This window comes from Monodelphis domestica, chromosome 4 (assembly GCF_027887165.1).
Source record: "Monodelphis domestica isolate mMonDom1 chromosome 4, mMonDom1.pri, whole genome shotgun sequence".
Taxonomy (NCBI): Eukaryota; Metazoa; Chordata; class Mammalia; order Didelphimorphia; family Didelphidae; genus Monodelphis; species Monodelphis domestica.
In genome coordinates this window covers 371227444-371244933 of record NC_077230.1, presented here as the reverse complement: position 1 = coordinate 371244933, position 17490 = coordinate 371227444, and the positions used below count along the sequence as shown (strand labels likewise).

The 17490-nt window shown below is 44.0% G+C and overlaps 1 protein-coding gene across 1 annotated transcript in view; it reads left to right on the top strand.

Annotated features, from left to right (window-relative positions):
• The window catches only part of HIVEP3 (HIVEP zinc finger 3), a 651964-nt gene that overhangs the window by 446102 nt on the left and 188372 nt on the right, over positions 1–17490 (top strand). Inside the window, exon 3 of the mRNA XM_016422541.2 lies at positions 939–1019. The gene's annotated coding sequence lies outside the window, so the exon portion shown is untranslated. The remainder of the gene's footprint in view (positions 1–938; positions 1020–17490) is intronic.

The window sequence follows — 17490 nt, the reverse complement described above, 5'->3', positions numbered from 1 at the left end:
TCTGGAAGCTCGGCTCAGTTAGTGACTGTAATTAAAGCTGAATGTAAGCAATTACATAATTAAATTCATGCAGCCCACATACATAGGGATTTCTGATCATGTGGTCTACTACTGAAGAAAGTATCTGTTCCTGGGCTAGATGTTCTCTAAGGGATGGATCTTAGCCTCTGACCCCAACTCTAGGATCCCTTCCAACTCTGACCCTCTATGTTCTAAGGGTCCTCCTAGCTCTCATATTCTACATGACTTTATAGGGGAAAAAAATTCCAGTATATATTAGGCCAGCACCTGCCTCCCTAACATGACTTGAGGGATGCTTGGAAGACTAACTTACCTTAAAATGATCTTCCTCAGAGGCAGCCAGGTGACTCAGTGGATAGAAAGCCAGGCCTGGAGACAGGAGGCCCTGAGTTCAAATCTGTTCTCAGACACTTCCCAACTGTGTGATCCTGGGCAAGTCACTTAACCCCCATTGCCTTAGAACCAATACTTAATATTGATTCTATCTTCCCCCACTGATGCCTGAAATCTACTGTTAGCGAGTCATCCCATTGGGTCAGCATTGCACTCTGGGCTTCCTTTATTCAAGTTCAGCTGGTGAGGGAGAGGAGTGTATCTCATGGACCCTGATGTTTCAAGCCCCAGAGGACAGCAGTAGGATTTGTTTGACAGGGTCAGGGATGTTCAAAGCTATGGAGGTAGAATGTTGTGTAAGAAGGAAACCAGCTTGCCTGGAATGTGATGGAAGCAGCGCTGCTGGGAAATTGCAGCCTGGCTAAGGAGGGAGGCCAGAATGCCTGGGGCCAGGGGCTCATAGAGTCACTGATCTTTTGGGGGAGGAAACATTAATTTCTCAAAACCAAAGAAAGTTTTGGAGGACAGACAGTATCGGGACAGATGAGGTATTCTCACACACACTCTCTCTCTCTTCCTCATAGGCCTTTTATGAACATGGTTGTCTCAGCTTCCAGGAATCTCTGAAACCTCTAGACTATGAGCTCAGAGCTGGCCTTTGGCAGGTAAGTCTCTTTGAGTTTCAAGGAATTCTGGGGCAGCACAAATGCCAGGGGGCAGAGGGAAGTCAGCTGTCTTTCCTGGGTGATCTGCATCCCCAAACTGAGGAGACCAGTCCTCCTGCCAAGGAGCCATTTTGAGGGGATGAGAATAAGCTCTGGACTGGAAACCACACGTCTGGGTTCTGGTCCTGGCTGTGCCACTGAATCCCTTTGTGTGCCCTTAGATAAGTCATCTTCTTTCTGAAATGTACTTCCTCATCTGTAAAATGAAATGATGTTTGGATTAGATGATCTCTAAGGTCCTTCCCAACTCTGACATTCTGGGTTCTAAGGGCCCTCCCAAGCTCTGGCATTCTGGGTTCTAAGGGCCCTCCCAAGCTCTGGCATTCTGGGTTCTAAGGGCCCTCCCAAGCTCTGGCATTCTGGGTTCTAAGGGCCCTCCCAAGCTCTGGCATTCTGGGTTCTAAGGGCCCTCCCAAGCTCTGGCATTCTCTGTTATAAGGTCTCTCCCAGCTCTGGCATTCTGGGTTCTAAGCTCTCTCCCAGCTCTGACATTCTGGGTTCTAAGGTGCCCTCCCAAGCTCTGACATTCTCTGTTCTAAGGGTCCTTCCAAGCTCTGGCATTCTGGGTTCTAAGCTCCCTCCCGGCTCTGGCATTCTGGGTTCTAAAGTCTCTCCCAGTTATGACATTCTGGGTTCTAAGGTGCCCTCCCAAGCTCTGACATTCTGGGTTCTAAGGTCTCTCCCAGCTCTGGCATTCTGGGTTCTAAAGTCTCTCCCAGCTCTGACATTCTGGGTTCTAAGGTCTCTCCCAGCTCTGACAGTCTCTGTTCTAAGGTCTCTCCCAGCTCTGACATTCTCTGATCTAAGCTCCCTCCCGGCTCTGGCATTCTGGGTTCTAAGGTCTCTCCCAGCTCTGGCATGCCATGTTTTGAGGACCCTCAGCTCTGATATGCCCTGAGTCTGTCTCTTGGTTGATGCCCTTCTGCTAGCCAAAAGTCAGAGGGCCTCTGGGTAGGCTGGGGGTCCTGTGCTCCTGCCATTGAAGGTTCTATCTCCCTGTAGGTGGTTCCTCATCCAGGGAGCCTGACCTGATTAGGTCGGTGGCAGGTACCTGTGGTTGGTTGGCCTTCTCTGGTGAGTGGAAGTCTTCCGCTGCTCAGCTTGCCTGGTATTTCCAAGGCCAGATGGGGTTGTGAGACTTCACTAGCAGAGTGCTAGCATTCAGAACAAGGTGGCTGGCAACCCCACCGTGCTCTGCTCTGTCTGAATCCCATCCAGAGGATGTTGTGCTATTCTGGGCACCACATTTTAGAAGGCCATTATCTGTCTGAGGGGTACCCAGGGGAAGGGTGGGTAGAGGACTGGAGGCTGTCTGATGGGAAGATGACTTGAGGGAACCTGGGGATAATTAGCCCAGAGAAGAGAAGGCTTGACAGGGATATAGTCATTGTCTTAGAGTGTTTGAAAGGTTCTCCTGTGGAAGAGAGATCTTGTATAGGCATGGTTTTGGCTCATGACACAGAGGGGCTTCCTAACAGTGAGATCTTTCCCAAACTGGAATGCCAGAATTTAGCAAAATGCTTTGCACACAGTGGGCATGTATCAGTGTTGAGTGAATTGAATTGAATTCAACAGGCTGGATGACAACTTGTCTGACGTGACATCAAGGGGATTCTTGGCTGGATATGGGGTGGTCTGGGTACCTTCTGAGGGCCTTTCCACCCCTGAGGCTCTATTTTGCTCTAGGTGGTTCCCCTTCATTGGGAATATTTTTCTGATGTATTAAGCCTTCCAGAATGAGAAGGCAGCCTTCCTTCTGCCTACTTGCCTGCCAGTCTGGGTTTAGCAGCTTATCTGATGACCCAGTCTGACTCCTCGCCCTTGGAACCAGGTGTACCCCTGGGCATGCTCCCCTCCTATCTCTCTACAAGGCAATCCTAATACCTGGGGAGGGGGCAGAGGGAGGAGGAGGTTACACTCTGCTGGTTTCTGCTTAGTTTTGACCTCCATCATCGTTTTCTGTTGCCCAGCTTGGATCTTAGCCCTTGGCTCTGGCATCAAAGCCCTGTGACCCCTGGCTGGGCACTGGCAAAGACCATTTGCTTCATCTTCAGCTGGCCGACTGATCGCTTGGGCTTGACTTTGGCTTACTAGGCTCTGCCAGACTCCAGCCCATAGCCCTTCCCCAGGTGGAAGGGGAGCAGAGAGAGCTACCCAAGGACCTTCCCTAAAAGGGGACAAATGCCCTGGCCTCCTTCACCACTACCACCTGGGAAAGGATGAAACAGTAATCATCATCATCATTATTATTGGTCCAGACTGCTGTCATCACTGGGGCAGTCTCCACTGACTCAGTTCAACAAACTCTTCTGAAACAGAGGATTTCTGAATGTTGCCTGAAGGGCCCCGACAGAGTGCCATGACTTGCCCCATATCATGAGGCTGTATCAAAGGTGGGATTTAAACCAAAGTCTTGGTGACTCCAAGGCCAGCTCTCTAGGCAAGGCCCTAGATGGTCACTCTCAATAAGGATCCTGATAAAACATGTTCCAATGACTGTGAGATTAAATGCCGCACGGAGGCAGCAGAGATGAGTGGTATCAAACTCGAATAGAAATGGAGGCCACTAACCCATACATAAGGATTCCTGTGGGTTGTACATGGACTTAGAAAACCACATATTAACATTTCCTATGTTCTTTTTTTTTTAACCCTTACCATCTACCTTAGATTCCAAACTATGTATTGGTTCAAAGGCAGAAGAGCAGTAAGGGCTAGGCAATGGGGGTTGTGACTTGCCATTATCTACATTCTATTGTATTTTTATATTTATTCTGTTCAATGTTCTCCAATTATATATATATATATATATATATGTATAATTCCTTACTTTCTCTCTTAGTAACAACTCTTAAGATAGAAGGGCAAGGGCTAGGCAAATGGGGTTAAGTGACTTGCCCAGAAAAAGTGTCTAAGGTCAGATTTGAACCCAGTTCCTCCCAATTCTAGGCCTGACTCTATCCACTATGCTACCTAACTTGCCTCTCCAATTATGTTTTAATCTAGTTCAATCATACTCAGGAATACACTGGGGAACTGACATCTCTGGCCGAGTTTAATGAAAAAATGCTAAACTTGGAGTCAGAGGATCTGGGTTCAAACTCTGACTAATAATTATAGGGTAATATAATGCACTTTAAGGTTTGCAAAACACTTTACCTCTGTTGTCTCACTGGAGTCTCAGAATAAGCTCTGAGAAAGGTTCTACATCTATCATTCCCATTTTATAGATGGGATAAATGAGCCTAAGAGGTTTATGTTCACACAGTTCATAACCCTCAGTGGCTGAATCTGAACCCTAGTCTTCCTAGAGGTAGCTGATGGCCTGGAGTCAGGAAGACCTGAGTTCAAATACAGCCACAGAGGCTTCCTGGCTGGGTGATTCAGGACAAGTCTCTTAACTTCTGTTTACCTCAGTTTTTTCAGCTGTAAAATAGGGATCATAATAGCACCTACCTCCCAAGGCTGTTGTGAGGCTCAAACAAGATGACATTTGTAAAGTGCTTAACACAGTGTCAGGTTTTTATGAATTATATATTTTATAAAGTGCTTGTTCCTCTTCCCCTCCTCTTCCCTTCTTTACTCTAAGTTTAACCCTTTTCCACATCATACCACACTAGCTTACTGTCTCTGTGGTTTTGAACAAAGCCACAGAGCTATGCCTTTGGTCCTCAGTTTACCCATCTAGAAAAAGAGGGATAGACTAGATGATCTCTAATGTCTAATTCAGATCTAACTTTCTGTGTCTCATCTATTCATTTCAGCCTAGGGTGGGTAGCACAAGTGTTATCTCTATTTTGCAGGTAAGGAAGCTGATATTAGTTGAAGCTTCCCTCAGCCCATTTTGTTGTTCATTCATTGCCATCATATCTGACTCTCCTTGACTCCATTTGGAGTTCTCTTAGCAAAGAGACTGGAGTGGTTTGCTATTTCTTTCTCCAGATCATTTTCAAATGAAAAAGCTGAGGCAAACAGGGTTAAGTGACTTGCCTGGGGTCATACAGGTAGTTAACAGGCTGAATTTGAACTCAGAAATATGAGTCTTCTTGACTCCAAGCCCAGCACTCTATTCAATATGCCATGAGCTGCCCCAAACTAAGTTCGTATAGCCAGTTAAATGGCACAGTCAGGACTTGAACTCGGGCCCTCTGACTTTAAATTCGAATCTTATCTCTATACTATGCTACATCAAGCAGGGAAGAATAGTAAGGGTAAGGCATTGGGGGTTAAGTGACTTGCCCAGGATCACACAGCTAGGAAGTATCTGAGGTCAGACTTGAACCCTGATCTGACTCTCTATCTACTGAGTCACATAGCTGCCCCTGTTATCATCTTTGAATGAGCATGAATGAGCATGGAGACTAGGAGAGATGCCATAGGGCAAAAGAATAGCAACTCTTGTTTCCAGTTTAAAAACAAAACAGAGAATAAAATCTGAAAATAAAAATGAGTTTGACATTGATTCTTTATAAAATTGGACAGTGTACTATTAAAAGGATGGTCAATGAATGTCTAGAAAAGGAAGCAGTAATTACAAAAACCCAGAATAACTTCATCAAGAGCAGGTCATATCTAAGTGACTTTATTTCCTTTTGGGGGACAGAGTTGCTATAAGGATAAATGAGAGGAATATAGATATATCATTTACTTAGATCTTCAGCAAGGAAATTGACAGAGTATTCTCATATACAAGATGGTGAAACATGGACTAGATAATAGGATAGTTAGGTAGCTTTGGAAATGGTGTGTTACAGTGGAGACACCACTTAATTTGGAGTCAGAAGCTCTAGATGGATTCCTAGCCCTGCTACTCATACTCCCTGCATGATAATGGGCAAGTCACTTGACCCCTCTAGACTTGTTTCCTTTTATGTAAAATGAGGAGATTGGACTAAATGACCTCTGAAGTCCCATTCCAGTGGGCCACTTTCCAGTGCTGAATTCAATGTTTTTCCCTTGTTTCTATGCTGCCAAAGAAGTGCAAGCATTATCAATGCCCTCTAAAGTCTGGTGTCTCAAGGGAAAAGACCATATATTTTAAGAATAGGCATAGAATCCATATCTCAGGGGGTGATAACCCCATAGTATTCTGCACTATTATTTTTTCTGAGTATTATTTTTTGGTTTGGAGACTCTGTATCAAGGGCAGAAGTGAGCAAGAGCTTGTTCAAGAGGGTAAACAGGATGCCACAGTGTCTTAATTAATCCGGGACAGATATGGAATGAGTTATGATATAAATAATAGATTCAGAAGAGGCTGAATCATTCAGCATTTTGGTGAAAAGTGGATTGAAACAGGGAGGATGAGGGAGGAGTGACTGTCTCTAGTAGAGTGCCATAAGGATCTGTCCTTGGTCCTGTTCTTATTGATATTTAATGTAAGTGACTCTGAGGGCTTTTCTAATTCATGGTTATCTTGAAGATGAAAAGGATAACTAATATGATGGAATTAGGAACCCAAACAATCTTGACAGACTATATTGATGTGATATGAAAGAATGAGATTAAGTTTGATGGCCCTCCCTGCTACTAGGGGAGGCTGAGGCTGCTGTAACCCTTGAGCCTGGGAATTCCAAACTGCAAGAGGACTAAAGCTAATCAGTATCCACAGGAAACCTGTCAGAAGTATGGGAAACTTTCTGGAAGAGAGGGCCAGTTGGCACCCAAGGAAGGCTGAACCAGTCCAGGTGGGAAATGCAGGAGGCCAGTTTCCATGCACATAAGCAGTGGGATCAGCCTAGATGGGAAGAGGAGACCCCCGTCTCAAAAAAAACAGTAGCAAAAACCACCTCATTTTTCTTGGTCCTACAAAGCAGACCAAGGAGCAATGAAGAGATGTTAAAGAAGTCAAGTTTTAGCTCAGTACGAGGAGAAACTTCCTTAAAGTTCACTCTTTACCAAAAGGGCAAGAGTTGCCTTGGCAAGCAAGGGCCATGGAGACTCACTGGAGATACTATAGATGGGACAGAAGTAGTTCTAGATATAATGGTCCCTGAAGTCTCTTCCCACTGTGAGATCATGGAATTCTATGGCCATTTTTTTTTAAACCCTGACCTTCCATCTTAGAATCAATACTGTGTATTGGTTCCCTGGCAGAAGATGGTAAGGGCTAGGCAAATGGGCTTATGTGACTTGCCTACAGTCATAGTTAGGAAGTGTTTGAGGTCACATTTGAACCCAGGACCAACCGATTCTAGGTCTTGGTCTCTATCCACTGAACCACCCAGCTGCCCCATATATTTCCTTTTATGCATGTGGTCTTTAGCAATTGAATGTAGGTTCCTTGAGGGCAAGGACCCTTCTTTTCTATTCTTTGTTCCTCCAGAGTCTAACATAGCATCTGGCATATAGAATTGTCACTAGGACAGAAAGTAAAAGTTAAAGAAAAAAAAGAAATATGTGTAAAATAAATACTGGATGAATACCCCCAAACAATGTCGGGGTGAAAAAGATGCTAGTCACTAGGGAAAGACCTGAGAGGCTTCATGGAGGAGGTGTCATTTGAGCAGAATTCTGAAGAAAACAAGAGATTAGACTGGAAACTCAAGATCATAGGGGCTTGGAATTTAGAGCTAGAAGTGACCCTATAGTTCATCCTGGACAAAGCCCCAAATTTGCAGAAGAGAAAACTGCCTGCTTCTGCCTGGAGAGGTTAAGTAATTTATCTGAAGTCACGCAGGTAAATTCCAGAGGCAGGTTTTGAATCCAGACTCTCTGCTACAAATCCTATTCTCTTTCCATTGTAAGTATGCTGCTGTATTCTGTGGGAATCTGGCTTGTATTCCCAGGGCTCAGTGGGGCTTGCTTTCTGTAGGCACTTAATAACTTAACATGTCCTGGCTAACTCGAATTGCTGAAGATCAGGAGGCCAGGCCTGTCATTGAGACTCTTGAGAAGGCCAGAGTGGTGCCTGTCCAGCCTGGCTATCATCCATGTTGCTTCCCAGGCTATTACCTCCCTTTTGACCCTCTCAACCAGGCTGTTAGCCACTTGGCTGCCCCATGTGGTCTGGCCAGCTTTAACCATCCCTGCCTGGCTGGCTTTGGGAGAGGAGTGTGCCTGGAAGGATCATTGGTGTTGCATTTCCTGGGTGATGCCTGCAAGCTTCCTTCTTCCCTGTCATGCCCTCTCTACCCATTAGATGGAAGGCTGAGAAATGTCATGGTGCTAAAGTATCTGTAACTGGCATGAGGGAATGGGGCTGTGCTTAGGAGTTTGCAGAAAGTAGACATTGTTCGCCTCCTTTTTTGCACTCCCCCACCCCTTTGCAACTACTGGTTAGTCTCTTGCCTCTTGCTCCTTTGGGGGTGTGGGGGTAACCATTATCCTAGTGGAAATCCCCAACTAGGCCCTTCCCATCCTGGGACTCACACCTCCCGCTCAAACTGTCCTCTGCCAGCCAATGACTGCTTTTCTGACAACCTAGGAGGGATGGAGGCTAAGGGAGGGAGGCCCTGATTCCTTTGCCCTCCCTGCTCCTTCCTCCCTGGAGATGGGACAGGATGTGCTGTTGGCCTGAATCCCCTCTGTTAGGCTGGCCAACTCATGGATTTCCTAGGCCATCACCAAATCCCGGGACGCAAGAACAAGGTTAGCAGCTGCTGTGAGGCAGCCAGCCAGTTGGAGACTGGATCCAGCATTGCAGTTCCATCAGCACCCACCCTTCTCCCAGGTACATGGTGCACATGTGGGCTCAGTGACAATGGGAGGCATGCCTCCAGCTGACCCCAGTTCCATGAAGTCACCCCCCCACAAGGATACAGAAGACCTAGGAGGCAGCTAGGTGGAGAACAAAGCCAAGAGATGGTTCAAATCTGGCCTTAGATACTTCCTAGCTATGTGACCCTGGGCAAGTCACTTAACCTCCATTGCCTAGCCTTTGCCCTTCTGTTTGAGGGTTACTACTAAGATAGAAGGTAAGGCAGAGTGGGTAGCTGGGTGGCTCAGTAGATTGAGAGTCAAGTCCAGAGACAGGATGTCCTGGGTTCAGATCTGGCCACAGACCTTCCTAGTTGTGTGACCCTGGGCAATTCACTTAAGCCCCATTGCCTAGCCCTTACCACTCTTCTGCCTTAGAACTAATACCCTGTATTTTCTAAAATGGAAGGTAAGGGTTTAAAAAAAAAAAGAAGGTAAGGCAGATAGACAGACAGACAGACAGAGGTAGACAGAGATAGCTATGGATGGATGGGTGGGTGAATAGATAGATAGATAGATAGATAGATAGATAGATAGATAGATAGATAGATAGATAGATAGATACTCTATGTGACTTTGACCTTAGGTAAGTCACTTGACCCCCATTGCCTAGCCCTTACCACTCTTCTGCCTTGGAACCAATCCACAGTATTGATTCTAAGATGGGAGATAAGGGTTTTTTGTTTGTTTGTTTGTTTCCTTTTGTTTTTTAAAGAAAGTAGATCAACTCTACCACTTCTTCATGCCCTTCCAGCCTCTTCTTCTGCCCGCTCCTAATTCTTTCCAGGCTGTCCTCTGAGTCCACCAAGCTTTCCATCACATCTTTAGATTCCCCTCCTCAAACTTGCTCATTACCAATCCAGTAAAGCCACTAGTACACCAGCAGCCTGCTTACTCAGTTGAGTGGTGTAATGGATAGAGATCTGATCCAGGAATCAGGAAGTCCTGGTGTCTAATCTTGCCTTAGACATTACGTAGATGTATGACCCTGGGCAAGTCGCTTAACCTCCTCCAGCCTCAGTTTCCTCATCTATAAATTGAAAATAATAATTGTGTGTATTTTGTGTGTTCACATGTGTGTGTGTTGCATCTATCCTCCAAGAGAATGGAAACCTCTTGAGGGCAAAGACTGGTTCTGGCTTTTGTATTGCAGGTCCCTAGCACAGGCTACATGTAGCAAGGACTTCAGAAGAACTTCTAGATTAAACAATTGGGGAAAAGTCTATTGATTCCCATAACTGAAACTCAAGGATTTGGGGTTCACTAAAAATCCTTTTTAAATGTCAAGCTTGTGCTTAAGACAACTTTTGTGACATTAACATTTGATTCTTCCAAATTCCTCCTTCTTTTATTTATTTTAACATTAGATGGAAAAAAGAACACATATTTATGAGCTTTTTAATAGCTTAAAATAACATCCTTATAACTTATGACAAAGAATGCTCTCCACCTCCAGGGAAAGAACTGTTGGAGTCAGAAGAATGCGGATGAAACCATGCTATCTTTCACATATGTATATTAACGGTTTTATGTTGAGGGGTTGATTTTGTTTAAGTGTGCTCTTAACAACGGGGACCAATATGGAAGTGTGTTTTGCATGATAACAAAAATTAGATTAAAAAATTTTTAAGATAAAAATAGCATCCTTTTAGAACACTGTATGTATAACGTGTGCCTATATACATACACATTGGTATAAATACATCCAGAAGTTATTTAATCACCTAAACGACACAAATTCTTTTAGAACACTGTATATATGTGTATACACATGTATGTACACATATATATAAATTCATATTCACACAGGTGTCCAGTATGTGTGTATATGCACTCACACATGTGTGTCTTTTCTTTTTTTCTATTCCTTTAGGGCAGAGACAGATAAAAAGAGGCAAGAGAAATTATAGAAATGAAAAATATACAATTGATACTAAGATAGAAGAAAAAATAAGATACATTTCCCAATTGTCCCCTTGGGGAAGAAACTGAACCCTCCCCCCCAAAAAAATTGTGTGTTAATTTCCTATTGGCTTCTCTGTGCATATATTGTCCTCCCACCATCCACCCCCATTAAGTGGAAACTCCTTGTGGGTAAGGACTGTTTCTTTTTTTTTTCTCTTTAACTTTAGGACCTAGCACAATGCTTGGCACTTTCTAAAAATTTTGGACAGATCCTGTGATTTCATTGATTGTAGGGAAGTCCTTCTGAAGAACTCCCTGGGCCAATAAACTGTTCTACAATTTAGTGCCAGAGAGAGCTAGCTGCCAGGGGCACTGGGAGACAGAGCTCAATCTTGCCCAGGTCACATGGCCAGTTTGGGTCAGCATCAGAACCTGAACTCAGGTCTTCCTGGCTCCAAGACCAGCTCTCTCCCCACAATTTCATACTTCTTTCCCTTGTACACAGTAGCCACTTAATAAATGCTTGTCAAATTGAATTGACTGTGGATTTAGCTCACCTGGCTATCTACTAACTCTCAGGATGTTTTTTCCCCCCTTTAAGCTCTTACTTTCCATCTTAGAATGGATACTAAGTATTAGTTCCAAGGTAGAAAACTGGTATGGCCTAGGCAATGGGAGTCAAGTGACTTGCCCAGGGTCATGCAAGTAGGAAGATTTTAACCCAGGACTTTCCAAACTCCAGGCCTGGCTCTCTATCCACTGAGCCACCTAGCTGCCCCATCAAGATGCTATTTTTATCTTAACTTCATCCTGTCCCAATGCATACTTATTTCCTTTGGTCTTTCCTCACTGGAGAACAATTGCTCACCATCCTCTGCATGGCTGAAATTAAAAGTCCCCTCTCAACCTCTTCCTGTCCGGAATAAATAATCATTTCAAACAGCAATGCTTTGGATTTTTATAGTTTCCTCTCTTGGCAGGACTCAGAGTATTCTCTCATTTATCATTTTCTATCACATTATCCTAGAGAGGGTTGGAAAGAATCCTAGAGGCTGTCCAATCTAACTCTCTGGTTTTCTTTTTCTTTTCCTTTCCTTCCTTTCCTTTCCTTTCCTTTCCTTTCCTTTCCTTTCCTTTCCTTTCCTTTCCTTTCCTTTCCTCTCCTTTCCTTTCCTCTCCTCTCCTCTCCTCTCCTCTCCTCTCCTCTCCTCTCCTCTCCTCTCCTCTCCTCTCCTCTCCTCTCCTCTCCTCTCCTCTCCTCTCCTCTCCTCTCCTCTCCTCTCCTCTCCTCTCCTCTCCTCTCCTCTCCTCTCCTCTCCTCTCCTCTCCTCTCCTCTCCTCTCCTCTCCTCTCCTCTCCTCTCCTCTCCTCTCCTCTCCTCTCCTCTCCTCTCCTCTCCTCTCCTTTCCTTTTTTCTTTTCTTTTCATTTCTTTTCTTTCTTTTAAACCCTTACTTGAAGAGCAGTAAGGGTTAGGCATTTGGGATTAAGTGGCTGGTCACACAGCTAGGAAGTGTCTGAGGCCAGATTCCAACCCAGGTCCTCTTGACTGGCTCTCTCTCCACTGTTACCTAGTGGTTCCCAACTCCTTGATTTTGACAGAGAGGGAAACTGAGATCAAGAGAGGTGAGCAACTAGACCAAAGTCACACAGATAGTGAGTGTCAGAGCCAGGATTCCTCCCAACATCCAGAAGTCACAGACAGACAGATTTCAGTTCAAGGTAAAGAAAAGCATCTTACCCGGGTTTTGTTGTTCATTCATTTCAGTTGTGTCTGACTCTTCAGGGACCAATTTGGGGATTTTCATGGCAAGATGCTAAAGTAGTTTGCTATTTCCTTTTCTGGCTCCTTTTTTTTATAACAAAGGATGAAACTGAGGCAAGCAGGGTTCAGTGACTTGCCCAAGGTCTCATAGTAATTATCTGAAGTTAGATTTGGAACTTGGGTCTTCCTGACTCCAGATCCAGTGCCCCCTACCTGTCAGTATTAACCCTGAGAGAGGTCCAAAAGTGGAACTGGTCACCTCTCTTGATTCTGTCTCTGGAGGTCTCTAAGTAGAGGTAGATCCACCCCTTGTAAGGGACATTTAGAAGATATTATCTTCTCTCACATGGGTTAGACTAAATATCTTCTAAGACGTACTGTCAAATCCTTGGCCAGGGGGGCCATATGCTACCCACTACACCCCCACCCCAAATTAAAATGTAATTGGGGAGAGTGAGAAGGAATCTAGATAGAACAGTGGATAAAGTGCTAGGCCTAGAATCAGGAGGACCTGGGTTCAAATATGGCCTCAGCAAGCATTTCTTAGCTGTGTGAGCCTGGGCAAGAAACTTAAACCCACTTGCCTCTAAGTATGCCCAATCCGTACTTAGTATTGATTCTAAGACAGAAGAAGGCTAGAGATTTTTTTAAATTTTAATTAGGAAATATTTAACAAAATAAATAAAAATAGAATAAAACATAGATAATGTTAATTTGTTTTTTAAGTCAAAATGCAGCCTCTTTCCACTTGAATTTGATATCACCGCAGGTACTGCCTTGTGCTGAGATTCTAGGATGCTATATGTTGAATTCTAGTCCTCTGGGAATTGAGTGAAAATTCCAAGAACATTAGGGGACAAGAAGATTACTTACACAGTAGATTTATTCTTGCAACTTTCTTAGCTCCTAAGGAACAGCGTTGGAAAGACCCAGCAGCCTCTGTCCCACAGCGACTGACTTGACGCAGACATTACAGTAGCCTCCCGGCCAGGCCAGTGATGCTGGCTCATAGCAAGGTGTGGAGCAGGGAGGCCACGAAGCAGGCAGATGTTCCCCCAGGGCTGCCCTCTCTGCCCTCTCTGGGCTCTCGTCCATGCCCCCACCTCTATCCCATCCCTGTGGGCTGGAGGCATCCTGCCTTCGAATAGCTCAGTGCTCCCACTGCACATTTCACACTAATTTTAGGTTAACCTCACAGGTTTGCTGTCCTGAGCCCCATACATAATGGACGTCTTATGCAGAGCTCTGCCAAATGTGGAGGAAGAAGGGGCCCACCTTAAAATGTTCCTGATCTCTAAACAGCTCAGTTCTGGGCGGCACAGAGAACAAGTCGGGTCCCTGTTCCCCATAATAGCCAGGCAGGGCCTGTCTGTTGACGTTTCAGGGCCCTGTAGGTTGAGGCCATGTTCACAGGTGGCATCAACATCATGGACGGTGGCTCGATGGGACAAGGTGGTGTTTTTCCTTAATATAGGGCTGGGTGGGTAGTGGGTGGGGGTGTACAGTTTTAAAACAGTCCTGGGCGTGAGCCTAGACATGTTGACCAGGAGAGTCACTCACTGGTGGCCTGGTAATGGGGCCCAGAGTCAGGAAGACCTAGGTTTGGCTCCTGACACAGAGACTTTCCAGCTGTGTGGCCCTGGGCAAGTCCCTTAAGGTCTTGGAACTCAGTTTCTTCTGAGGTAAAGTGGGGGTGATAAAACTCCCCATCTCTCAGGGCTGTAGTGAGGTGGGAAGGAGATAAGGGATGCAAAATCCCTGAGAGCTCTCCAAGAACAATGGCGGCTCTCCTTTTCTCATCCTTTGTCATTGTGCTCTAGTTTTCAGCTTCTCTCCTAGAAGGTCCTGGGATCCCTGTGAATTACTTTAAATTTAAATTCACCACTTTGATGATGCTACCTTGTTTCTGTCCTCTGGGGACAAGCAGAATAAATCTTTTTTTTATTTTTTTACAAATATTTTATTTAATTTTTAAAAATTGTATTTAATGTATTAATTTAGAATATTTCCCATGGTTACATGATTCATGTTCTTTCCCCTCCCCTTCTCTTCCCCCCCTCCCATAGCCAATGAGCAATTCCACTGGATTTTACATGTATCATTGATCAAGACCTATTTCCATAGTATTGATAATCGCACTAGGGTGATCACTTAGAGTCTACATCCTCAGTCATATTCCCATTGAACCATGTGATCAATCATATGTTTTTCTTCTGTGTTTCTACTCCCACAGTTCTTTCTCTGGATATGGATAACGTTCTTTCTTTTCTTTTTGAAAATTGTATTTAATTTATTAATTTAGAATATTTTTCCATGGTTACAAGATTCATGTTCTTTCCCTTCCCCTTCTCTCACCCCCCTCCCATAGCCAGTGAACAATTCCACTGGGTTTTACATATATCACTGATCAAGACCTATTTCCATAGTATTGATAATCGCACTAGGGTGATCACTTAGAGTCTACATCCTCAGTCATATTCCCATTGAACCATGTGATCAATCATATGTTTTTCTTCTGTGTTTCTACTCCCACAGCTCTTTCTCTGGATATGGATAATGTTCTTTCTTTTCTTTTTGAAATTTTTATTTAATTAATTTAGAATATTTTTCCTTGATTCCATGATTCATGTTTTTTCCCTTTCCTCTTCCCTCTCTACTCCTGTAACCAACACACAATTCTGCTGGGTTTTACATGTGTCGTTGATCAAGACCTATTTCCATAGTATTGATCATTGCACTAGGGTGATTGTTTAGAGTCTACACCCCCCAATCATATCCCCATCGATCCATGTGATCAAGCAGTTCTTCTTCTGGGTTTCTGCTCCCACAGTTCTTTCTCTGGATATGGATAGCATCTGTCTCATAAGTCCCTCAGAATTGACTTGGATCATTGCATTGCTGTTAGTAGAGAAGTCCACTATATTCGATTGTGCCACAGTGTGATCAGTCTCTGTGTATAAGATTCTCCTGGTTCAAGCAGAATAAATGTAATGTCCCCTTTCCATGTGGTAGCCCTTCTTTGGGTTCTTGAATACAGCCATTGAGCCCCTCTCCTCCTCCCCAAATCCCGAGGCTAAGTTTTTTCCATCCTGGACTGGACTATTGTGATCTCTCCATTCCCACTATCTTAGGAGACTTTTAGCCAGATTCCCCACCTCCAGGAACTTCTTTGCCTAATCCTGTCTCTCCAGACCCCCATTTATTACTTCCAATGCACAGTCCTGTCTAGGTTCCTACGCTACTAAAGACTATTCAGAGCAATAACAATAATTGTTGGTATTTAAAGGTTTGTGAAGTACTATACACACACAGATTGTGTATGTATGTGTGTATTTCTATGTCTATAGATATCAAATCCCATTTGGCTCATGGCCCTTGGCTGCCCACCAAACAAAACCCAAGCTCCTTAATCTGGCAATCAAGGCCTTTTATAGTAAAGCCTTTATAGTCTGACTCTAGTCTACCTTACCTTGATTTCATACTGATTCATGTGGTTTACTTAAAAACCTCAATAATGTGTCTTCTGCACCCCCTCCTCAACCTTCTCTCCAAGTGAACCATTCCCATTTCCTTCAAACAGATCATTGTACAGAAGGGATGCCCACATTGCTATTAACCTCAGAACATGCCCCATTCATGCTTCCACCTCAGCCCTTGCTTTCCGATATTTTCTATGCCTGGAAATGGTCTTGCCTGCTCAAATACTACTTAAAGGCTTAGCTCAACTCCTTCCTCCTCCAAGAAGCCCTGAATGATTCTTCCTAGTTGGTTTGGGAGGATTCTCAGAGCAGTTCCAGTTTTCATTGCTACAGTGCTGCCATCTTGGCTCCATCCCCTGATTCTTCCTAGTTGGAAGTGATTTTTCCCTCCACAGATTTCTCAAAATTCTTTTTTCTTCCTCCTTCATGGCCTTATTGTATTCCAATCTATATTAGAGTTATTTGTGTCCATGTCTTATTGCCCTTGAGGGCAGGGACCATGTCTTGTCTCTGTGTCCATCAAAATGTCACTCCCAGTGTTCTGCATGTGACAGGTTGCTCAATACATATTTGTTAAACACATGGATTTAAAATGGGGAGTCAATGGGAAAGAGAATTTTGATAAACATAATTTTACCTTATGGCCCTCCCACTTCCATGACTTTTTTAAAGGAAAAAATCTATTTCATATGTTGCTGGATACCTATGGAACTTGGTCTTGAGTTCTTCCATTTTTTCAAAACTGTATTCATAAATAGGACCCATTAGTTCTCAAGTTAACATCCATATTAGAGGTATGATGGGATCATGGAAAGAACTCTCTATTTGGAATTAGAGGACCTAGTTTTGGGTCCTATCTCTTTCTCTTAAGAGCTTGGTGGTCCTGGCTGGGTATGTTGCCTAATCATTCTGAGCCTCAGTTTTTACATCTCTAAAATGGGGATAGTAATCCTTACCTTATATCTCTCATGCGGCTGCTGTGAAGAAACCACTTTTTCAAACTCAGAGTCCTTTAGAAACATGAAATATTGCTGTTAGGGAAGAGGAAGGAGATAGGAATTTATCAAATGGCTACTAAGAGCAAAGCACTGTGCTAAGGGCTTTACAAATATTACATGTCTCATTTACTATTAAGGTGAAGATATTAATAAAGTCACAGACATAGAGCTGGAAGGGACTTTAGAGGTCAACTAGTCCAACCCCCTAACTAACTAAGACCCAGAGAGGATAAATAATTGGCTTAAGGTCACCTAAGTAAAAGAGTCAATGCCTGGATTTGAATCTAGATCCTCTGACTCCAAATTCAGTCCATTTGCCATTGGACCTTATTACACTTTCTATCATCCCATTTAAGTTTGTTGCTTAGGGGACAGCTAGGTGGTGAAGTGGATTGAGAGCCAGATGTAGTGATGGGCGGTCCTAGGTTCAAATCTGGCCTCAGATACTTCCTAACTGTGTGACCCTGGACAAATCACTGAGCCCCCATTTCCCAACCCTTATCACTCTTCTACCTTGGAACCAATACACAGTATTGACTCCAAGATGGAAGGTAAGGGTTTAAAAAA